Source organism: Lynx canadensis, chromosome D4 (genome assembly GCF_007474595.2).
Source record: "Lynx canadensis isolate LIC74 chromosome D4, mLynCan4.pri.v2, whole genome shotgun sequence".
Classification (NCBI taxonomy): Eukaryota; Metazoa; Chordata; class Mammalia; order Carnivora; family Felidae; genus Lynx; species Lynx canadensis.
Genome location: NC_044315.2, coordinates 71,435,026 through 71,459,990, shown reverse-complemented (window position 1 = coordinate 71,459,990; position 24,965 = coordinate 71,435,026). Strand labels below are relative to the sequence as shown.

The 24,965-nt window shown below is 35.9% G+C and overlaps 1 protein-coding gene and 1 long non-coding RNA gene across 2 annotated transcripts in view; one reads left to right on the top strand and one right to left on the bottom strand.

The window, feature by feature from the left end:
- Window positions 1-24,965, top strand: part of LPAR1 (lysophosphatidic acid receptor 1) — a 317,053-nt gene that overhangs the window by 89,188 nt on the left and 202,900 nt on the right. Inside the window, exons 10-11 of the mRNA XM_030293259.2 lie at window positions 11,541-11,586; window positions 14,967-15,064. The gene's annotated coding sequence lies outside the window, so the exon portion shown is untranslated. The remainder of the gene's footprint in view (window positions 1-11,540; window positions 11,587-14,966; window positions 15,065-24,965) is intronic.
- On the bottom strand, window positions 11,959-15,032 carry LOC115499385. Its single transcript, XR_003964139.1, has 3 exons — window positions 14,957-15,032; window positions 14,079-14,093; window positions 11,959-11,971 (listed from the first exon to the last, which is right to left on the bottom strand). It is a non-coding gene; the product is annotated as an uncharacterized LOC115499385 (long non-coding RNA).

Genomic DNA, 24,965 nt, shown 5'->3' with positions numbered 1-24,965 from the left:
ATGCAGTGCTAACTCCTAGACTTTCTGTAAGTAAATAGACCTAAACTTTCATTAATACATAAATTGGCTGCCATTTGCATTTCTCTCCATCTGGAATATGACGTCTCTTATATTTCCAATGGACATTTTGTCCCTGAAACAATTTAATCAAATTCATCTGATGCCATCATTTTTTTAAAAATCCATAAATTAAACAAAATTATTTTTCTCTTTTTATATTATGTGTTTCTTAAATCTCAATTAAACAGTTTCCTTAGGATCGTTATCTATGGAAAGGAAGGCAAATTTTGAAATGGATATAAAGGGGGGCACCTGGGTGGCTCAGTCGGTTGAGCTTCCGACTTCAGCTCAGGTCATGATCTCATGGCTTGTGAGTTCCAGCCCTGTGTCGGGCTCTGTGCTCATGGCTCTCGGAGCCTGGAGCCTGCTTTAGATTCTGTGTCTCTCTGTCTCTCTCTCTCTCTCTGACCCTCCCCCTCTCACGCTCTGTCTCTCAAAAATAAACATTAAAAAATCTTTTTGAAATGGATATAAAGGTAGCAGAACCCTAAACAGGTTTTTTTTAAATAAATTATGTAAATAAACAAGTTATTTACATAGTTGTATGCATTGAATTTCCAAAGAAATATAAAAATCTATTTACAATGAGATATTCTCAGGAACTAATTTAAAAGAGAAATCTGTGATTAAGGTATTTTAAACAATTAATGGCAACTGTTTAACAATGCTTACTTAGATATGGTGCTGCCAAATATGCTTTTACTTATTTTAATTTTTAATGTTTTCTTATTTTTTTAAATTTTTTTTTTTTTTTTTTTTATTTTTTGAGAGAGAGAGAGACAGAGTGTGAGCGGGGGAGGTACAGAGAGAGAGGGAGGCACAGAATCTGAATCAGGCTCCAGGCTCTGAGCTGTCAGCACAGAGCCTGATGTAGGGCTTGAACTCACAAACCGCGAGATCATGACCTGAGCCAAAGTTGGGACCTTTAACCGACAGAGCCACCCAGGTGCCCCCAAATTTGCTTTTAAAACACAGTGTATGATATGCTCTTTCCCATTATTTCATTAGGCTCTTGTTGGTATGTAACACTAAATAAATAAAGACCCTAAAACCAAACCAAACTAAATGAATAAAGCCCTGAGAAACTACAGGTACTAGGAGACCACATTCCAAAGAACAGAAGGAAATTCCATCTGCTGCTGTGGCACAGAAGCTGGGTTGAATCTAAAGGATCATGACCTCTACCCTCCCCTACTAACGCCATAGTGCACGGCAGGTGGGAAAATACAGCAGAAGGAGATTTTTAGTCAACTCCAGTCTCTGGCCTTAGCTCTGAGACATGGAAGGCTTGCAAGCTGGCCCTCTTCACCACCTCATATATATGCACTTTTTGATAAGGGTGCCAAGTATGCTTCTCTCTCTCCAGTTCCTAGCCCCCATCAATATCTTCTCTTTTTCACTCATGGCAGCAACCTGACGGTTTCACAAACTAAAGGAGAGGAATACAAGGATGTGTTGTTTCCCAAGAGGTGTATTTACTTCAGTTGAGAGGTAATAGGTCAGGGAATAAATGGAAAGAATGTGGAGGGTGGTAGGAAGCCTTTCTGGGTAGTAGACCTGAACAGAGTAAAACCTCAGGCTGTAGCCAGAGGCCTAGAGCCACACTAGAAGGTGGGGTATATCAGTGGGTCTGAGGTGGAGATCCAGTCAGGATGCAAATAAAGGGAAGAAGAGTGAAGATAATATACCTATTCTAGTGGAAGGCAAAAATAAAGTCCAAGTTGATGTCTGCTTAAGCATGAAAAACAAAACAAAATGACATGCAGCCTAAGAAATGTCCTTAAATTTGCATTTTTCATGCCATTACAACATAAGCATTTAAAAAATGTTATTAGAAAGTTACTTGAAACATATTTCAATGGCCATATATTACACTGAATGGATGTACTAATAGTCTCTTAATCTCCTAGTCTCAGGTATTTGTATTATTATTTTTCACTAACATAGACAAAAGTGTAATAGCCAAATCGGTGACAAAGATCCTATTGTAATCAATTTTTTTATTTGAAGGGAATTCTAGAACTGTGATTATTGGTAAATTACTACCAGTTTTTAAATTATCTTACTATACACTATACGGTTACTTTCCAAACACTGTAGCACTTTTTGCCACCACCACCAATTTATGAGAACGCTTATCTTAGTGGACAGCTACCATCAGTGGGCTCTTGTGTTTGTTTTCTTTTAACATCATGCCTGAAAATATTTATATATTATCATTGTAATAATTTCCTTAATTAATAGGAAGGTTGAACATTCACAATTATTGGAAGCAATGATTATTATACTCTCTCTTTTTTTTAAAATCTAATGTTTATTTATTTTGAGACAGAGAGAGAGAGAGAGAGAGAGAGAGCAAGTGGGGGAGGGGCAGAGAGTAGGAGAGAGACAATCCCCAAGCAGGCTCCATGCTGTCAGTGCAGAGCCCGACATGGGGCACAATCTCACAGACCGTGAGATCATAACCTGAGCCAAAATCAAGAGTTGGTCACTCAACTGACTGAGCCACTCAGGCGCCCCTATTCTCTCTCTTTTGTGAAATCTCTTATCATATATTTTCATTTATTGTGCTAGCACTAGGAAAAATTTTAATGGTTTAATTTTCTATCCAGGTAAAGGGGGAAGACAGTTTTGTGATAGTCAAATTATAGGTTATATCACTAAATTAAACCATGAGAGCCATAAAATCCTCAGTATTTTTGAAAGCCTATTTTTAGAACTTAAATATCTATGATTTAGGGTGCCTGGGTGGCTCAGTCAGTTAAGTGTCTGACTTAGGCTCAGGTCATGATCTTGCAGTTCATGAGTTCGAGCCCCACCTTGGGCTCTGTGCTGACAGCTCAGAGCCTGGAGCCTGCTTTGGATTCTGTGTCTCCCTCTCTCTGTGTCTCTGCCCCTCCCTCGCTCTGTCTGTCTGTCTCTCTCAAAAATAAACATTAAAATTTTTTTAAAAAGAACTTAAATATCTATTATTAAATAGTAATAATTATAGTAATATTAATGACATTTATTATTTTTTGCTATGTATTTTAAGTATTAAATAAAAATTGTTTTAAGGTAAGAACTATATTTTATTTTGTTAATAGACAGGAAAAGCAAGACTTAAAGGGACAGAACTAGAATTCAAATCCGTATGTGACTCCAATACCTAGATTTCTACTCTTTGGACATAGTCCTTTATCACATTCACACCTGCAAGTCCTTTTTGGAAACATTATACTCTCTTGTTTAGCTCTCAGGATTCTGTAGCCTTTAGCTGTTTTTTTTTTTTTAAGTAACACTTTTAAGAATGGAAATATAGTCTTAAAATTAATCATTATCCTAGGAAAACATAAATTTTGCTGGGTCAGTAGTATAAATTATTATAATGACGGTAATTGAGAATGTTTGTAAGATATTTCATATTGTACACACTATCTCACATATCCATATTTGCAACATATTGTGAAATAAAAAAGGAATTTATAAAACAGCATGTATCTCTGATCCTAATTTTGTTGTAAAATATGTATGTCTTCACAAATATCTGCAAATATATGCATCGTCAAAATACAAGTGTATATTCTAAAACACACACTAGTGAGTGAAGTTATGAGTAATTTTTAATTTTTTAAAAACTATAACATTATATTGGAGCCTGTTTCCGATTCTGTGTCTCCCTCTCTCTCTGCCCCTCCCCCGTTCATGCTCTGTCTCTCTCTGTCCCACAAATAAATAAACATTGAAAAAAAAATTAAAAAAAAAAAAACTATAACATTATGTATTCTTTTTATACATCTTATTCTTTTTATAATCATTGTGCTTGATTATTTTTTATATTTTAAAAGCAACCTAAAGAGAATTAAAGGCAAATACCAGACTTAAAAATTTTTATGTATGATTAATATATTTGATATATAAAGAATCTATATAATTTTATCAGACACAGATAGGAAACCTATTGTAGAATGGTAAAACATTATGACACTCGATCCTTATAATAATCTAAGGTACATAGGACAGATTTTTTTAGACTAAGAAAGTACAATTTAGAGAAATTGGAGTGATTTTTTTTCAAACTCAAACAATTAATAATTTATGAAGCCAGCACTAGAATTAAAACTTTCTGAATATGAATAGTCAGCTGTAAACTCTTAAATTAATTAATATTCCATTTTTAAGGACAAACATAGCCAAATAAAGCAGCTGCAGTTCCTTGTAACCAGAAAAATAAGAAGAAAATGCCTTGGAGAAAATGAAGTCATAACTTGGAAAATCAAGTGGTGATGGGAACCCCCCAGGTTGCTATCTGATGGTGGGTGTGCTCTTTCATAATGGAGCCAGTAGTGTGAGGACACCCTGAAAATCCAGGGGTGTGGTGCCCATGGAAAATAATTCCAGCTGGCCTCTGGCTTCCCACACTGGAGGGCCAATCCTTGCTGGATGCACTCCAAATTACTCTGAGAGGCACCAGCCACAACCGTGCTAGTGTGTCAGCGTCAGAGCCAGATTTTCTCCTGACTCACATAAACACGGCCCAAATGTGCAGCTCCAGAGCCAAGTCTCCATTCCCTACTCACAAATTTCTGTTGAAATTGTTAGTTATTTCAAATACAGTTGCTTAAAATGGCTTAGTCTGCTCTGCAGACTTTCATTACTCTCCTGTGTCTCCTAAGTGGCTCTCCTAAGAAGCAATCATCCCAGAGCATTCCTGTTCTAGACAGAGTGGAACTCAGGTGGATCAGGTTAGTTCCTTGGGCTTCCTTCAGTTCTGATATATTGTTGGACAAGCAGTTGGACTGAGGTCCCATCTTCACCAATATCCAGAGAAGAACTTCCCAGTTATGAAATAGATCCAAATATACAAGCTGATACAGGTTTTGATACACTAGTGTGGGATCTGTGATGTGACCCAGAGAAGTCTTAAATCCTTAGCCAGCATTGGAAGTGAGTATAAGGAGATGATGCTTCTTTATGAAATTTTGTAATCTGGGGTGAGAAGGGGAGCAAAAAATAGAACCTAGGAAATTTTGATGGAGATTTTAAGATAGCCACACAGTTGGAGTGACCAAACTCCATGTTTTCATGGAAGTGAAAAACAGTGATGTTCAAGTAAATAATATGGTATCAGTGTCTGGTAAGGGTGACAGAATAACGTAAGTGCACTGCACTCTTTGTTTTGGTCAGCTTTTTTGTCTTGTTTTTTTGGTTGTTCAGCACCTATTCCAGTATCTTTTGGAAATGATCTTTATTCCCATTAAATACAGTTTAGCGGGCCAGGAAGCCTAAGTGGAAGTTCTCTGCCTGAAGTTTGAACTAGAACAGAATGATGAAAGACCATTAATTCTTGGAGTTAATTTATTATGGCCTCAGCTCCTGGGGCAACAGTATGCTTGCTTCCTAAACTCTCTGGAGCAGTCTAGTGTCTGTATGTTCCTTGCTTGGTTTCCAAACCTTCCCTCCATCTGGTGAGCTTCCCTGTATCTTTCCAGTCAATTCCCTGTTTGTTTTTGTTTTGTGTTTTGTTTTTTGAGAGAGAGAGAGAGAGACAGAGGGAGGGCTAGAGAGAGAATCCAAGCAGGCTCCGGGCTCAGTGTGGAGCCCAACATGGGGCTCAATCCCATGACCCTGGGATCATGACCTGGGCTGAAACCGAGAGTCAGATATTCAGCCAACTGAGGCACCCAGGCACCTTTCCTTATTTGTTTAAGTTAGTCAGTATATGGTGATCACAACCAAAGAAACTTAACTAATACTCGAATATTCCAGGTGAGGCAAAGTAATTCAGTTTGAGCCTTGTGATGGTCACAGTACTAGCAGTATCCTGAGTCATTATAGGCAATTCTATTTTTGAGAGAAGAATGGAGCTATAATTCCAAAAAATTAAAATGATCAGGAGTGAAGGAGGTTACTGAAGGCAGACACAGCAAAGTAATAAATTTACTTCATAATTTATTTAGAGCTAGGATGGAGAATGTGAGTTGATTTCTTTTTCCCTACGGCATTTTGTTATGAAAAATTTTAAACATACAGCAAAGTTGAACAAATTTTACAGTGAACACCCCTATGTCTGCTATCTACATTCTATTATGAGCATTCTACTCTACTTGCTTTGTCACATGTCTATCCAACCATCCCTCTATTAGTCCATCTTATTTTTGATGATGTAATTCAAGGTAAGTTGCAGACTTCAATATATGGATATCTGTGTATTGTATTCTGTATGTCATTAACACGATTGAATATTAGTTTATGTAAAACCTACATACAATGTAAGTTTTTTTAATGTAAAACTTACAGTGAAATGTACAAGTCTTAGTTATTAATTTCCTGAGTTTTAACAAGTGCACATACTTGTTTCTGTGGGTCTCTAATTATAGGGGTACTACAACATTACTGGAAATGTAATTATATGGAGAAAATTGTATTTAACACAGCTATTCTCGGGGAGAGTTCTATAGGTTGTTGAAGAGTGTTTTGCCTACATAGGCCCTTGGGGTGGGAAGAATTGGCTGCTAGAAAGCAAGCTCTAGTCACAGTCAGTGGGTCTGTGATTCCAGGGTAGTGTAGGCTGAGGTTCTCCTGACCAGCATTCAGTTGGTTTCTCCTTTAGGTAAAGGATGCTCATATACCTAAATAATATCCATTTGAAGGTATACAAATGATTAGCTACCTGTAGTGTGAAATTATCTGTACGAATCCTCAGATGTCTCTGGGCCTGAAGTGAAAGGAAAATGCATGCTGACTAAACGTATGACAATTCTTTTTATGTCACTTTAATTACTAATTAGGAGACACATATTAGGTCTTAGTTCTTGTGCCCTTGCTACAGAATACTTGACTGAGAAGACTGGCAGGAAGGAGGAATAGTGGGTAGAGTTTTAAATTCATGAATGGTAGGCTCTGGACACTGGAACGGGATGGGCTAGAGTCTGGTTAGGACAGAATAAACTCCCTTTCCTCTACTCTTTGTTTTTCCTACAGAAGAATCTGTAATTGTCTGTGGTTGTCATGAATTAGTAAAACTCCAGATTCTGATATAGTCTCTCTACGTTTCTACTACCATTTCCTGCCATTGACAGAGGAGGTGATCTGACCACTTAGCATAATTCAATTTTAAGCTTGACCCCACAGGGGTCTTTCAAAGGGTTGCCTTCACCTGGAAATAAAAGAAGTATGTGGTTCAATGAGACATCACCTCATAGCAGTTAGGATGGTTATTATGAAAAGGACAAGAGATAACAAATGTTGGCTAAGATGTGGAGAAAAGGAAATCCTTATATACTATTGGTAGGGATGGAAATTGGTTGCAGTCATTATGGAAAACAGTATAGAGGTTCCACAAAAAGTGAAAAATAGAACTTCCGTTCTACCATATGATCTACAATATGCTCCAGCAATCCCACTCCTGGGTATATATCTGAAGGAAACAAAAATCACTATTTTGAAGAGATATCCCCACTCCCAAATTCATTATAGCATTATTCACAATAGCTGAGATATGGGAACAACTTAATGTCCTTTGGTTGATGGATAGATCAAGAAAATGTTGTGTATGTATGTAATGGAATATTATCAGCCTTAAAAAACAAGGAAATCCTGCCACTGGTGACGACATGGATGAACCTGAAGGGTGTCATGCTAAATGAAGTAAGTCAGATAAAGACAAATACTGCATAGTATCACTTGTATGTGGCATCTTAAAAAAAAGCCAGTTTCATAGAAACAAAGAATAGAATGGTTGGCTGGGGCTGTGGGTAGGTGAAAATGAGGAGATGCAGATTAAAGGGTACAAACTTTCATCTGTAAGATGAAGTTCCGAGGATCTAATGTACAGCATGGTGACCATACTTAATAGTTGGTATGGCACACTTGAAATTTGCTGAGAGTAGATCTGAAGCATTTTTAACACATATGCACACACACATGCACACACGCACGAGAGTTAACTACGTGAGGTGATAGGTACACACTTGATTATCTTGGTCTTGGTAATCATTTCACAATGTCAAATCACAAACAATATCAAATCATCAAGTTGTATACTTTAAGTATATACTCTTTTTCTTCTGGGGATTTATTATTCATCTCTTCTATAAGAAAATCCTGTTTCTGGTGACCCTCTTTAAAAACTCAATATGGTTGGATCAAGATGGTATGCAGACATAGGGGTTCTGACTCTTTGGGAGCACACACCGAAACTAGGGCTGAAAATGGGAATCTCTAGGTGCCTGGCTGCCACAGAGCCCTAATCACCTTGAGGTTTTCTGGCTACGGGTCCAAAAATTATGGAAGCAGCCAGTTGTCACAATATATTTTCATATATAATTTTTCTTATAAAATTAACTTCACTGTTCCAAAAAAAAAACCAGAAAAAATTCATAACTTGTCATCTTAATTGCTGCTAGCATTTTGTTATGTGTTTCCTCTCAGCATGCTGTATAAATATGACTTAGGCTGGGGCACTTGGGTGGCTCAGTCAGTTAAATGTCAGACTCTCGGTTTTGGCTCAGGTCATGATCTCATGGTTTCATGAATTCGAGGCCTGGATGGGGCTCTGTGCTGACAGTGTGGAGCCTGCTTGGGATTCTCTCTCTCTACCTCTCTCTGCCTCTTCCCCATTTGTGCTGTCTCTTTCTCAAAAAGGCATAAAAAAATTAAAATAAAATATGACATCTGCCCATTATGTTTGTATATTTTATATTATTTTTACCTTTATTATTCAATCTTAAGATGTTTCCCAGGGTGCATCTTTTAGAGTTAACTTAAAATTTAATTAGAAAATTATTTTCTGAGGATTCCAAAGTATTTCAGTGAGTTAACTGATGATGGGATATTTAATGATTTTCCAATTCCTAGTCATATTTAGGTTGTCTCCATATTTTACTGGTATAAATAGCACTGACATGGGTGCTTTTTTGTACATAATATCACCATGCTTTCACGCTTATGTACAAGTAGGAATGGAAGTTACTACTAAGGGCTATTACCATTTGCTGAGGAATGTGTATGTCCTATCCTCTGCACATGTAAGAACAGGTCACAAAGGGTAAAGAAAGAGAGAAAGCTAGCTCGTGAAGACAGTATAAATGTCTCCACTACCTGTGCAGGGTTGGCTAACTCTCCCATCTACCAGCAATCTAAGCCAGGGAGCCTATTTTGTAGCGAATACACACTTCTGCCCTTTTGTAACTTAATATTTTAAATGTTGAAATACTTTTATTTACTTATTTTTTAAATGTTTATTTTTGAGAGAGAGAGAGAGAGGGCAGGGTGGGAGTTGGGGGGGCAAGTAGGGGAGGGGCAGAGAGAAAGGGAGACACAGAATCCGAAGCAGGCTCCAGGTTCTGAGCTGTTCGTACAGAGCCTGACGTGGGGCTTGGATTCACAAACCCCGAGACCATGATCTGAGTGGAAGTGGGATACTTAACCGACTGAGCCACCCAGGTGCCCCTAAATATTTAAATACTTTTAATTGCTTAACGTATTATTTGCAATTTTACACTCATGCTGCTACTTATTTTACTTATGGAATTTTATATATGATTCCAAAACTTTTATACTGATAATGGCATAAATAACATACATTTCTCCTTATCATTATTATCAGCATCATCTCTGTCAATGAATGAATATTTTTTGCTTTTCAGCCCAAAGTTTTAAGGCATTTTTTGTAAACCTGAAGTTTATCTTGTTTGTTAACCCCTTTTTGTGCCTTCCTTTACATTTTTTATTATTTCAAGATGTTTTCATTAAGTAGAATTTCTAGGTTAAATTATGCAAATATTCTGTGGTTCTTTATTCGTGGTACAAGATAAAGATGCTGCATTTGTTGTAGCTTCATCTACATTCAGTGTTTTTAAAAATCAAAACAAAAAAAATTGACATTATGTATTTTGAAATAGAACTTTAGAACAGTAATCACAGTGCTGTGTAGCAGGAAGTTACAAAAGCATCTGGAAAAGGAGTTTCTGTCTCACTGACTGCCTATTAAGTGAATTTATTAGTATGTAACCCAGGGGTTGCTGACCTCTCCAGTTGTCAGAACTAGCACTTCCCTCTAATTCTGAATGAAAGGATCTGAGCTCTCATTATGTCTGGCCACAGGAAAGTTAGACTTTTCTCATTTTCCCCTCCCCAAGGTCTCTGGGACTCTCTATAGAATATTTGAGTGTTTCCCAGATCAGTCCTAGATTTCACTGCACGCTTGGGCCAGCGACCTCCCTCTGGCCTGCATCTCTGATCTTTGGATAATAACTTCTTATTATTTCTGAACTGGCTTCCGAAGGCCACTGCAGCTCACTCTGGAGAGCTGCAACCCAAATGGGGAGATAGGCCCATCGATTAGCACCCAGAAGTTAGCTGAGGCTGAAACATTTAAACAAAACTCTACTCACAATACCAGATACCTAAATAATACTAGATGCAGTATAGAGAAGAAAATCCTGGATATCAGATATGACTATTTCCGGGATTCATAAATTAAACCTATTCTCCATTTCCTGGACCCTCCAGGGCATCTATCTTGTTACCCTCACCCTATTACCAAGTTGTAGGAACTGGCTCACATCCCCCAAATGGAATGTCTTTGACCTGGTGCCCTACAAGAGAGTCCAGACCTCTCAGTTCTTCTACAAAGAAGAAAATCCTTTCTCTCCACTCAGTTTTCGCCCAACATCCCGATTAAAAAATAAAATCTGTAGGTAAACACCTTTATCTATAATGAAGCCTCCAGAAGTTCGAAAGAGCACATGCTAAAAGACAGAGAGATTGATTTTTACAAACAGATTAAGCAAAAAACCCATCCATAAGGAAAATTTTATTGTTTTTATTTTTAAATTTTTAAAAATGCTTTTATTTATTTTTGAGACAGACAGAGACAGAGAATGAGTGGGGGAGGAGCAGAGAGAGAGGGAGACACAGAATCTGAAACAGGCTCCAGGCTCTGAGCTGTCAGCACAGAGCCCGACGCGGGGCTCGAACTCACGGACTGTGAGATCATGAACTGAGCTGAAGTCAGACGCCCAACCGACGGAGCCACCCAGGCGCCCCAAGGAAAATTTTAAAAATACTATACAAAATAGTATTGATTCAAAATTGAAATCTAACGACCAGGAATGAATATGAATAATATAATAAGTGATAAAATATAACGGTGTTAAAGTGTAAGTCATAGTCATTGTGATTTGGAGAAAAATCTACACAATACATCTAAAAATTACTAGAATTAATAAAATAGTTCAGTAAAGGGTCTATAAGAAGAATATGTACAGAATTAAATGGTTTTAATTATTTACCATTATAGATAATGAAGAAGTATAATGAGGAAATGAAAATCCTACAAAAAGGAAATATTTAATGATAACTCAAGAAATGTGGGCATCCAATGAACAAAGTTATCAAATATACTAAGTGATTGAAAATTGACTTAAAGGTAGAATCCTATTATTTATGCATCTATTCTTTAATTCCACAATTATTTTTGCATGTGTATATTCCAGGGATAACGTTTAGCACTGGGAAGGAATACATCAGTGGACAAGACAGGTACATGCTCTGCCTTCATGGGGATTACTGCCTATTATGGGAGATACATATTTTTAAAAATGTGCATACTTAATTAACTTAATTAATTAAATGACTGTGCTAATTACAGTATAGAAAGTAGGGGCTACCGACACATGTGTAAACCATGAAGTGGGAGACAGTGGCACATTTGAGGAACTCTGGGAAGGCCATGGTAACTGAGGGCAGACAGAGAGTAAACTAGAGTTGCAGAGGGAAGGGAGCCCCGGATCACGTGGGGCCTTGTTGACCATATTAAAGATTCTGACCTTTATTCCAAGAGCAATTGGAAGCCATTGAAAGGTTTTATGAGGGTTAAAAAAAATATTAATGACAGGAAACAACCTATCCAACAGAAAGGAGAAGACTTTAAAAATTATAACTAGGGATGAAATATTTTCCATTATGAAAAATGTTTAGTGGGAACTTTTAGTGACATAGAAAAATGAAGGTAACTAAAATAAAATTTAATAGTAAGTATGGTATCAACTACGTTAATAGATGTACATGAATAAAAAAGGTCAGCAATGGTAAAATCTACGACTGAGGGTTTTAGTGAATCTTATTTCTTTAATATTTTTCTGAGTTTTCCCCATTTTCTGTAACAAATGTGCATTAATTTCACCCCTTGAGAAAAAAACTTTATGATATTTTAATTTCTGATCCCTTTTGAGTTGGTCACTTCTGGAATAATTTATTTTGGGGCCCAATAAAAATGAATTTTAGGGTAAACTTCATGCATTTACCTTTCTTTGTTTAACTTTATTTGGGCATGAATGAGACTAATGTGTGTGTATGTGATTCCTATATCTGGTAACATGATAACTTGTACCCATGTGTGCAGAAAAGAATTAAGAAAGCAGGCTAGAAACTGCTATCCTTGGAAATGCCAATTTGCAAGTTGGCACTTGACTGGCATCTGGAAACATGGATTTCTGGAAAATGGCCACCATTCACAGAACTGATAAGAGTGGCTCACTGTGCCTAGACAGTTTGTACAAGCAATGTGGTTTCTGCTGAATGCTTGCTTTCCTTTTGGGAATCTGGAATTTCAGCACATGCTAGGCAGAGGGGGCCTGTGTGACCAACCCCCAGTAAAAACCCCATGTGCTGAGTTTCTAATAAACTTTGTTGGTAGACAACATTTTACATGTGTTGTCACAGCACATTGCTGGGGAATTAAGTGCTTCTCCTGTGACTCCACTGGGAGAAAACTCTTCGAAGCTTTCATGATTCCTCTGGTCTTTTCTTTGATTGTGCTTTGATATTTTTGCTGTAATAAATCATAGTCATGAGTATGGCCTTGTGCTGAGTCTTCTGAGTCCTCCCAGCAGATCATCAAACCTAGGGTCTTGGGGACCCCCGACACAATAAGCCACCAACATCTTCATGTTGTTGAAACTCTTATGCCAGAATTGTGTTTTTAATTGACTATTAAAAGTCATTTAAATGTGGAAATTTAAGTGCAGAAGCATGCTGACCCCATATCAGTAAAACGTGATAGTATATTTATATTTGCATATGACACTTAGAAATAGTTAAACTCATGCTTATTTATGGCAAGTATATTATTGACTTGGTTTGGGTATTGATGACTCACAATAGCAGCACAGTTATATTTGGAAACAAAAATTTCTAAATAACTTCCAAATATTATGCAAGTCATCTAAAACCAAATAGTTGATACTTTACCATATTTTCCTATTTACCTCAAAGTTAATAGAATTCAACACAGCATATAGTTTTAGCTTTGGACTTCATGAATGCATGTGTGTGTCTATGTGTAGTCTTGCTTTGTTTCACTGAACATTAAATTATGAATAATTTCATATAAGAAAATATCCCTTTAAACCAAAATCTCGTGTGCCACAATGTTCTATCTCATGCAAGTTCTACATAATCAACTAATCTCATCTTATGATACATTTACACAATTCCTCAATTTTTAGTGTTTGAACAATACTAATTAACATTCCTGATCCAGATTTTTGAAGGATTATATTTTTAAAGAATTATAGGAATATATAACTGATAAAATGATATCTAAAATTTAAATATATAAAACATAAAAGATTATATTCTAAAGATAATATAATTGAATATTTACATAATCTTGGAAGAAGATATTTAAAGCACGGTTTCTTTTTTTTCAAGTTGATTTATTTATTTTGAGAGGGTGGGGAGGAGCAGAGAGCGACAGGGAAAGAGAATCCCAAGCAGGCTCTGAGATGTCAATGCACAGCCTGACGCAAAGCTCCATCTCACAAACCGTGAGATCATGACCTGAGCCGAAATCAAGAGTCAGGTGACTAACCAACTGAGCCACCCAGGCGCCTCAAAGCATGGTTTCAAACAATGGCAGAAACCATAATGAAAAGATTGTTGGCTTTGTCTGCATAAGAATTTGAAACATATTTTCTATAAAGGAGAAAAATCATAAAAAGGTTAAAAGACAACAAAGGGAACAGAGAAACAGAAAATGGAGAAAACTATTTGCAACCCCTATAACATTAAATATAACAGTGATAAATTACATGTTTATTAGAAAAAATAAGCACAGCAACTTATATATGGGAATCAATGGGGAATTTGCAATGGCCCAAGAAAAATATGAAAAATATTTATCTTCATTATTGAAGATAATAAAAATATAAGTTAAAAATATGCAAATATATTTATTCTATCTTATCAGACTAAATACAAGGAAGAATTATGAGACCCAATGTGAACATGGGTGCAAAGAAAAACTCTTACCACAGGTGGGAATATAGATTAGCATAATATTTGGCATATACTAGTCCCCCCTCCAGATATTTGGTCATTAAATAAAAATGTATGAAAATAAACTTCTAGGATTGATTATTAGGAAAGGGTTTTTGAACACAAAGGCAACATTGTTCATAAGAAGGCAACAGGGGTTTTCTTGCACATTAACTCTATTCTCTTCTTTAACGTGGAGCCAAGTGGTGGGTGGAGTAAACTCAATAGACATTTTATCTTGCCTTCAGCAATGTGTATGACATGACCTCTCTGATATATTTATAATCAATAAAGAGAAATATATAGACTTAGTTAAATCTAAAGGTAGTTCTGTGGATGTTAGTTTTAATTAGACCTCATTCTAAACCTATTGAATCAGAATCCCTACAGGTGAGCCCAGAGAATTTTTAAGCTACCCAGGTGACTCTTAGGTAAACTAGGGTCTGAGCACATTTGGGCTAGATGTCAGATACAATGGGAATTAACTAATGCATAAGGAGATTTTCATATTATCTTCAGTCTGTGTCCCCCAAGATGCCCTGATATTCTTTTCATAAATGACTCAGATCATGGTCTAAGGATCGTTCCTTACAAATTTTTAGATATCATGGAGCTGGAGGAGTTAATGAATACCTTGAATGATTGCATCAAATACAAAGGATTGGGACAACTAGATCAAGATGAAATTTGATGGAATTAGGTAAGGTCATATACTTTATTCCAAATATCACTGCACGTGGGACAAGATGATAAAGATAGTTTTTGGCTTAGCAGTACTGATTATGAATAAGACATGGGGCTTCAGGCACTCGTCTTTGACCCAATATCAGTAAACTTTGTGCATTAACTGCCCCAAAGGGGTAATATGGTTTTAGGATGCATTTATGTAAATGAAATAACCAGAATAACCAAGAAAATAAATGTTTATTGTGTGCCAATAAGTCCACGTTGAATGTATTCAGGTTAGGTGCCAAATTCTAGGGAGGCTGTTCATAAATTAACCTATACTAAGAGAAAATCAACAAGGCTGAAAAAGTGACTTGAAATTATGCAGATGCAGATACATTGAAGAGGGATTTTTAGCCTAAAATAGAATAAACTAATAGTGGAGAAAGAGCTACATAGATTATTTATTTTTTAATTTTCTTTTTTTTGCTTGATTTACTGTTTTATTATTTTAAAATTAATATATTTGCATTATTTTAAAAATGGAAAATTGAAAAATATCTCTCTGCATATGCCTTTAGACATTGTAGTATTTGGACACACACACGAATAACATCTAGGAGAGCTAATTCAATGTCAAACAACTTAAGTTTTGTAATATTTTGCAGATTTTTGAAGATGATTCTTTCATGTTTATTTTCTCAAAAAAAATTTACAATCATTTTGTCAAGTGAAAAAAAAGTCCTATTAAGATTTTTTTGGACCTACATGAATTTTATGGATTAGTTTAGGGAGTTTTCCTGTCCCAAATAAAACAGCCTTTATTTTACATCTTACTACAAAGTTCTCCAATTTTAACAAATTTACCCCCATTAAGTGTATAATTCAGTGGATTTTAATATATTCAGAGAGTTATATAAACATCACCATTAATTCCAAAACATTTTCATTTTCCTAAAAGAAGCTCCCTATCCATTTCACTGAGCATAATGTTTTCAAGGTTTGTCCATGTTGAGGCATATATTAGTACCTCATTTCTTTTTATGGCTGAATAATATTCCATTGTGTGTATAAACCACATTTTGTTTATCCATTCATCAGTTGATAGACTTGGGATGATTTACACTTTTTGGCCATTATGAATAATTCTATAAATGTTGCATGCAAGTTTTTGTGTGAACATATATTTTCAATTTTCTTGTCATATACCTAGGAGTGGAATTTCTGGATCATATGATTAGATTTTTGAAGAACTGTCAAACTATTTTCTAAAGTGGCTACACCATTTTACAGCCCCACCAGCAATGTTCAAGCATTCTAATTTTTCTATATCTTCACTTGTTATTGTGTATTTAAAATTATAGCCATCCTATTGTGTGTGAAGTGGTATCTCATTATGGTTTTTATTTGCATTTCCTGATGGCTAATGACATTGAGCATATTCCCATGTGCTTATTGGCATATTTATATGTTATCTTTGGAGAAATGTCTGTTCAAATCCTTTGTACATTTTTTCAGTTGGGTTATTTGTTAAATTGTGAGAGTGCTTATGTATCCTGGATACAAGTCCCTTATTGGGTATATGGTATGCAAATGTTTTCTCCCATTCTGTGGATTTTTTCACTTTCTTGCTAGTGTCTTTTGAAGCACATATGTTTTACATTTTTATAAAGTGTAATTTATGTGGGTTTTTTTTCTTTGTTTTTGGAGCTTTTAGTGTCATATCTAAGAATTCATTGCCTAATCCAAGTCAAGAAGACTTGTGCTATTCTTTCTCCTAAGAGATTTATAGTTTTAGCTCTTACATTTAGGTCTGTGATCTGTTTTGAGTTAATTTTTAATGTGGTGTGAAGTAGTGGTCTAAATTCATTCTTTTGTATGTGAATGTACAGTTCTCTCGGCAATATTTGTTGAAAAGTCTATTCTTTCACATTGAATTGTCTTGGCACTCAAAAAAAAATCAATTGGCCATAAATGTATTTATAACTTTATTTCTAGACTTTCAATTCTATTCTATTGATCTGTAGGTCTATGCCAATGTAAGTGTCATACAATTTTGATTACTATGGCTTTGTAGTAAGTTTTAAAATTAGGAAGTGTGGGTCCTCCAACTTTGTAGTTCTTGTATAATGTTTTGACTATTCTGAATTCTTAGAATTTTCATATGATCCTTTTGTTAGTTTCTGCAAAAATAGAAGGCAACTGGGATTGTGTTAGGGAATTCATTGACTCTATAGATCAATTTGTAGAGAATTTCCCTTGTAACAATATTAAGTCTTCCAATCCATGAACATGGAATGTCTTTCATTTAGGTCTTTAACTTATTTTAATGATGTGCTGTAGTTTTCAGTGGTCAAATCTTGATTTTTAGAAATGTATTCCCAAGTATTTAATTTATTTTTTGATAATATTGTAAATGGAGTTGTTTTCTGTAAAATAATTCCATTTATCTTTACTTTTTTTTTTGCTGTTGTCATCATATATTTTGCCTGTATATATGATATCAACCCTACAACACAATGCCATTATTTTTGCTTTTAGTTGTCAATTGTCTTTCACAGAAATTAAGGGGAAAAAGTGCTAGTCTTTATATTAGCTCAAATATTTATCATTCACAGTGTTATTTATTCCTTTGTGTCAACACAGTTCTTTCTCTGATATGTCATTTCCTTCAGTCTAAAAAACTTCTTTACCTTAGCATTTCTTATAGTGCAGGTCGGGATACAAATTCTCTTATATTTCTTCTATCTGAAAATATCTTTATTTCATTTTTGTTTTTAGAGGATATATTCACTGGTTAAATAATTTTAGGTAGGCTTCTTTTGTTTGTTTAGCATTTTAAGATGACATTCCTTTGTGTTTTATCCTCCATAGTTTATGATAGAAAATCAGACATCATTTTTACCCTTGTTTTTCTGTATTTAATGTCCTTTTTTCTTCTATAGCTCCTATAAAGTTTTCTCTGTAGTAGTTTGACTGTAATATACCAGGTTTGATTTAAATTTTTTTTTAGTTTATACTACTTGGAGTTTGCTGGGTTTCTTAGATCTGAAGGTTTATGGTTGTCACCAATTTTAGAAATTTTTAACCATTATGTTTTCAAGCATTTTTGACCCTTGCTCTTCTTATTCTTAGAGTGTGGTTTTTACTTAAGGTTATGGTCCTTGTTTCTAAGACATGACATTTATGGCATTCTTAACAAGGCATCTCCACACTGGCTGGACTAGGAATCTCATATCTCTCAATTCTGTATGATCTCTCTTGCCTCCAGTCAACCCTCAGTCCTGCATTATCTATGCTTTGCTGGACATTGTGGAGTCTCATCCTGTGAATATATAGCCTAGCCGAGTCCAGTAACCCACTGGGCACCCCATGCAGACTTCAGGACCCCTCCTCTGTGCAATTACTTCTCTTGAACCATGATGCAAATTCCAGCTGCCTTAGTAGCTCCAAACTCTGGTTCCTACCTCATTAGCTCAGTGAGACTGCTGTGCTCTGCTTGGATTTCACCTCTCTACTCAGTCATCTGGAAATTGTCTCCAGGCAGAAATCTAGGGAAAATATGTCATTCATCTGCATTTTCCTTCTCTTAAGGATCATGATCCTACATTGCTTGTGGTTCAGTACCTGAAAGCAGTTGCCTTATATATTTCTTCTAATTTTAGATTTGTTTAGGGTGGTTACTCTGTCATGGCTGAAAATGGAATCTGCCTTTTCTTGTTAAATACTGTAGAGTACATAAAATATGGAGTCAGACCCATTTAGTTTAAATAAGGCTAGCAAATTTAGATGCCCACAGGAGTAATGCAATAACATTAAAAACAAGTAAGGTGGTCTAGATAGAACTCTTCTAGCTACTGACCTATATGTATTTCCTTTGAGAATGTGAGAGCCAAACAAAACATTCAAATTATGTTGCCAGCCTATTACAGTTCATGAGCCACTGGTAGCAATCTCTGTTAAATTTTGGATCCTGGCTTTGCTGTGTTAGTCTCTTTAAGCCTCTGTTTTCAATTTGTAAATTTAGAATAGTTATACTTAACTCACAGACTTTTGTAAGGTTTAAGTGAAATCAATACAAATAATACTTGGTACATAATATTCTTTTAATAAATGGAAGCTCATCCAGTAGCTAGTTTTATCTATAGGTTCTGGATCCACCATCAACTCAGTCAAGTGAGTTAAGTCTTCTGGCTACTGTGACTGATGATTGCCTTTCTCAGAAAGACTGTTGAGACCTGATCCTTCATGCTTCTCATTCCGTTGTAGTCAGTTACAGCATAAGTTAAATTTCTATTGTACTTGCTGCTTCCTTACTTTCGAACTAACCACTTATTTCTTCACCTCTCAAACTATTTTGCTGTTCTTTCTAGAATGGCTGCTCCATAGCCAGCAACACCTATCCTCATATTTTCAATCTCTTGCCTGAGTACTCCTCTACTTCTTTGCCTTTAATGAAATCTGGGTCTTTCCTGAGAAGACCTGAAGCTCTTATAAGTGGCTGTGGCTGTTTACTTTCACAAAGCTTATGCACCTTAGGACCAGAAGGTAGTGTTGGTATCTTTCTAGCTTACTATTGCCACCTCCATTTCTCCACCATCTTATAAAAACCCTCTCCTCTCCACTAGGCTTTTTCCATTTAAGCTCATTACCCTCCACCCTACTGCTTGCTGTCATATACCAACTTTCCTGGTCATTTCCCCACCATCCATCTAAAATATTAGCATTTGGCTAATCTTCTCCATCTCAGTTCCTCCCATCTTTCCACATCATCTATGGATAATGATTGTATGGATGATCTGTTCTGTGCCATTAACTCTACATTTTTAAAAGTAATCTCTATACCCAACATGGGGCTCAAACTCATGACCCCAAGATCAAGAGTCAATGCTCTACTACTGAGCCAGCCAGACACCTGTCTCCTTTGTAACCTAACATTCATTTCCAAAGGATTTTTCAGTACATTCAATTCTTTTATCACAACTATGCTTTACCCACAACAACCATGTCAATTCTCAGTCAATCCTAGACGACTTCAACAATTAGCTTTCTGCATTCCTTTTCCTGAGTTGCCAAGCCTTGTTGGAAAAAATAGCATAGTTCTGCAAATTTGTATTAGTGTAAATTCATAGATGTTAAATTTAACATGGCACTTACTGCCATTCAGCAGTTCTTTGCTTGTTTTCTAGACAATTCCTTTTATAGGTAGCAGGTTGTATCCCAATTCTACAATTCATTAGGCTGTATGACCTTGGGAAAGTCTTTTAATCTCTCTGATTCTCCATTAATTAATTTCTAAAATGAGAACAGTGGTGCCTACATCAAAAGATTGTTGTAAGGATTAAAAAATGTATGTTAAAGAAATTTATCCACTGGATGGCACATAGTACTCAGTTAATGCTTGCCCTTTTTTTAATGGCAAATCCCAAATTTTACTGCTCTCTTTATGTCCTTTCCCTTGCATCTGCTTTCTTCCCCATTGCTCTCTACTCTTAGCAATTGTCTTGCCTTTGTGGACAATAGAGGTCAATACTTGTGGGACTTCTGCTTTCCCTTCATCTCCAGATAGATCAGGAACTGTATTCATTTTTTTTTACTCTAAATGACTAGCACAGGCTTGGCACATGAAAATATCCAATGTTTGTTCCATTGGATTTAAAATGTCCTTATTTTTATGTTCCTTCCATGAAATTAGGAAAAGATAAGGTGGCAGGAATCACAATGCAATAATAAATTTGGAAATTAGGCTAAATATTTGCTTGTGATGGTTGGTGAAAAAAAAAATCCTCTGGTATTCAAAATTTGCCTGAAGGAGACTCAAGAATCAGAATCTGTCTAAACGAAAACACTCATTTAACTCTGATAATTAGTAACATAAACAGAAAACAGATGAATAAGCTGGATTTATTAGTAAACAACTATTTATGATCCAAATCATTTCCCTCCTATGAGAGAGACTTCCCGGCTCAATATTGCAATATCTCTCAAATGTAAATAGTAAACCCAAATGGCTATCGACAATGATCAATGTGTTTTATGATAGCAGTATGGAAGGAGAATAAACATTCCCCTGCCAACTAAACACAACCAACCAAGCAAAACCATTTTAACCTTTCTTGGGTCAGGACTGGAGTCTAATAATGTTTTTTCAACATACACTCAAACTGAATTTCTGTGGCCAATTCTGACATTAAATTAACTTACTTTTCCTGAAGTAATCTTGGATTTAGGAGAGAACATTAAGATAATGTTATTTTCTTGAGGATATTTATTTTAGTGCATAAGTGTTTTAAGCTGAGATCTTGGTATAGAAATCTGAGATGGGAGTTTTGGCAGAGAAAGCTTGTGGATTCAAACCCCATTGAAAAGTCATTTTCTCAACAACTTTTTTCCTCAAGAATATCCATTTTATTTGTGTTCTCCCAGTGGGGAGTATGTAGACTTTCATAAGGGTTTGAGAAGGGAAAAGGTCTCTGGTAGTTTCTGAAATGCGAGTACACTGAGAAAGTAAAATCAAACTAGTTATGAGTCAGACACACTGCCAGGTAGGAATTGAGATAATTCAAAGATTGTCTACCTTCCACATGAAATTTAATGTACAGTTGCAGTGATCTATTCCTAGAATTGCTTATATAGATATAATAGGTTTTCTCCTTTTGTAGTAGAAAAACTGTAGCACACTTATCTCCCAATTTCTTTTCTTTGACTCCTCTCCGTTCAACCAATATATGTAATGTTCTTTTTCTTTTCATTAATTTCTCATATTTTTTTCAAAAAGAATCACCTGAGATTGAGAAGGAAACATTGAAACAAGTTCAAATTGGTATGATATATTAATGTGTAAAGATGTGTTAAATCTAACTATGCATTCATAATGATGATCTATTAGTTAGAATTCTAGGTAACAGAAACCAAACTCCAGGGGCGCCTGGGTGGCTCAGTCGGTTAAGCGGCCAACTTCGGCTCAGGTCATGATCTCACAGTCCGTGAGTTCGAGCCCCGCGTCGGGCTCTGTGCTGACAGCTCAGAGCCTGGAGCCTGTTTCAGATTCTGTGTCTCCCTCTCTCTGACCCTCCCCTGTTCATGCTCTGTCTCTCCCTGTCTCATAAATAAATAAAACGTTAAAAAAAATTAAAAAAAAAAAAAGAAACCAAACTCCAATTAAACTTAAGGAAAAAGTGACCCTTGAATAACAGGGAGGTTAAGTCTGGTGATCCTGCATGCAGTCGAAAATCTGTGTATAACTTTTGACTCCTTCAAAACTTAATAGTCTACAGTTGACTGGAAACCTCTTGATAACATAAAAAGCAGATCAACACATATTTTATATGTTGTATGTATCATGTACTGTAGTCTTACAATAAAGTATGCTAGAGAACAGAAAACATTATTAAGAAAATCATAAGGAAGAGAAAACACGTTTACAGTACTGTGCTGTATTTACTGAAAAAAAATTCCTGTATGAGTGGACCCGTGTAGTTCAACCGTGTTGTTGAAGGATTCTAGGGAATCTTATGGGATTTAAGGGCAAAAGGATGCTGTACTTCAGGAATAAACTGCGAAGGAATTGCTTTCTATGTCTTCTTTCTCCATTTTTTCCCATGTTCTCACTGCACATCTTCATTATTCTTGACCCTACTTTTACTGGCCTATTCAGCTCTTCAGACTACATAGATGGACTTGTAAAAGGAGGGTGGAATTCCCAGAAAAGGTGTTGGGTTGGGCTAACCAAACTATAGTTGTTCACTATAAATCACTATGAAAATAACTTGTAGAAGTATCTTCATACAATGAGTGCTACACATTCTAGGTAGATCATTAGTTTAGTCCTTGTTATCTGAAAGCAGGGCCACATAAGCTTTTTGTTTATGTATTTCTGTGCTGATTATTCTGTCTCCTCACCCTTATACCCATTGTCTACCTTCTCTGTGTTGTTGTTTAACCTAGAAGACTAACCTTTTCCCACTGTATCACCAAGACTATGTTGTCTCACTTCAAATTGGATTTAGCTGATGGAGGTCAGAAAGTGGTATGAGAGAGATATCAGAATATTTATTCCTTGATTCCAACTGCTTCAATGCTATATCTTTGACAATAGCTATAACTGTGCATGAGTACAGTTCGATACTGGTGACTCTTTTCTCATTGGGCCCCAGTAACACTAGTTACTCCCCTTGTCTCTCAGCCTAGGGGTGGCAATGGCTCCCTATTAATGCTAATTTCAGAGTACTTTGACATTTCTTAATACTTCCCATATATTTGTAAGTAGCACTTTCATTAAAGTCTCATTTGAGCTACTGGGGAGAATTCTATTTATTGTCAGGACTCTGGTATTTGGCACAGAAAGTAGCCTTAGAATCAGACCCTCAGCATGGGAATTCTTGTGCAATGTTGCCCTCTCATTTAAGGAAAATAACCTGTCAGCTTGACTGTAAGTGGAGAATGAGAAAATGGTAAGAGGCTGTATGCAGTGGTATTACTAAAGAGGACTACTAAACTTACCATCAGTGATATCTCTGATTGCAGCTGGTATTCCAAATGTGATATTTCTGCTGGAGGAAATGAATATACTTTCTGGTGTTTAGTGAGTTATATGCATGCCAAATGGTAGGAATAAACTCTGTTCACACTGTAGGTCTGGGACTTAGAACAGAATTGGTAATATGAGATATGTGGATGGACCTCACAAAATGGCCAAAGAGTTTGAAGATATTTGTATCTCATCAGATAGTAACCACTATAGAGGAAGATCTCAACAATCAGGTAGACAAGATGACCCATCCTTTGGATATCAGTCTCTCCCCCCAGTCCTTAAATGGCTTGTTTGGTGGGTTTATGCACAAAGTGGCCATATTGGCAGAGGTGGAGATTATGCATGGACTCAGAAATGTAGATTTCATTTTATCAAGGTTAATTTGGTGGTTACCCTGATGATAGTCTACCTTATCAATAAGTGAGACCAATGCTGAGGCCCTGATAAGGCATCATTTCCAATGTGACCTGCCATCACCATCATAGAGCATGCAGCGATTTATTTTTAAAGAATACATACAGATTTCTGACAGAGATGTGCCTCACCCTGACAGCACTCCTCTGTGGATTTATAGACTGGACTGTCCATTGTCATGGTATTCGATACAATATTTCATCTGACTAGGAATGGTAAAAAGTATGTCAAAGATCTGTGCCTAAGAAATTCACCGGTGTTACCATGTACCTCATCCCTAGAAATAGTGAATGACCTAGAGAAGGCAGTTGGGAGACAAAATTCTGCATGATTGGGATATTATTCTATAGGATGCAGCATATGCTTTAAATCAGCATGAATATTTGATCACACAACTCTTCAGGCTTTTAAAACATCTGGGCACTCTTTCTTTCAGAACTATAAGATTTAGCTTATTTGAGGCTACCCCTTCAGCTGATTTGAGGATCCTTCTGGAACCTTTATTCATATAGACTCAAAATCACTAAAGTACCTCAAGTGCCATATATTGGTCTCAATCAGTAGCAACAGCTTGTTAAAAGTTTTTAGTAGATTGACCGAAATCGTGCTAAAATATTTCAATACTGTTGTGCTTATGTTAGTGTTTATTTCTTTTTGTGTTTTATTAAAATGTGTAAACACTGTTATGAATATTATTCATTTTAAATAGATCTTTTATTAATATGAATTGCTTTTTTAGACCCAATTCATGTTTTTCTTGCCTTTAATTCAAATTTATTTGATATTAATATTGTGATCATTGCTTTGTTTTTGCTAGCAATAACTTCATATCTTTGACCATGTCTTTATTATAGCCATTTTAATATTACTTTTGCTTTGAATTTGTTTCATAGAAATGGAATATGGCTGTACTTTGTTTTCTGACACATCTGAGAGGCTTTTTATTTCCTAGGGAAAGTGATTCAATTTCCATTTTATTATAGTTAAT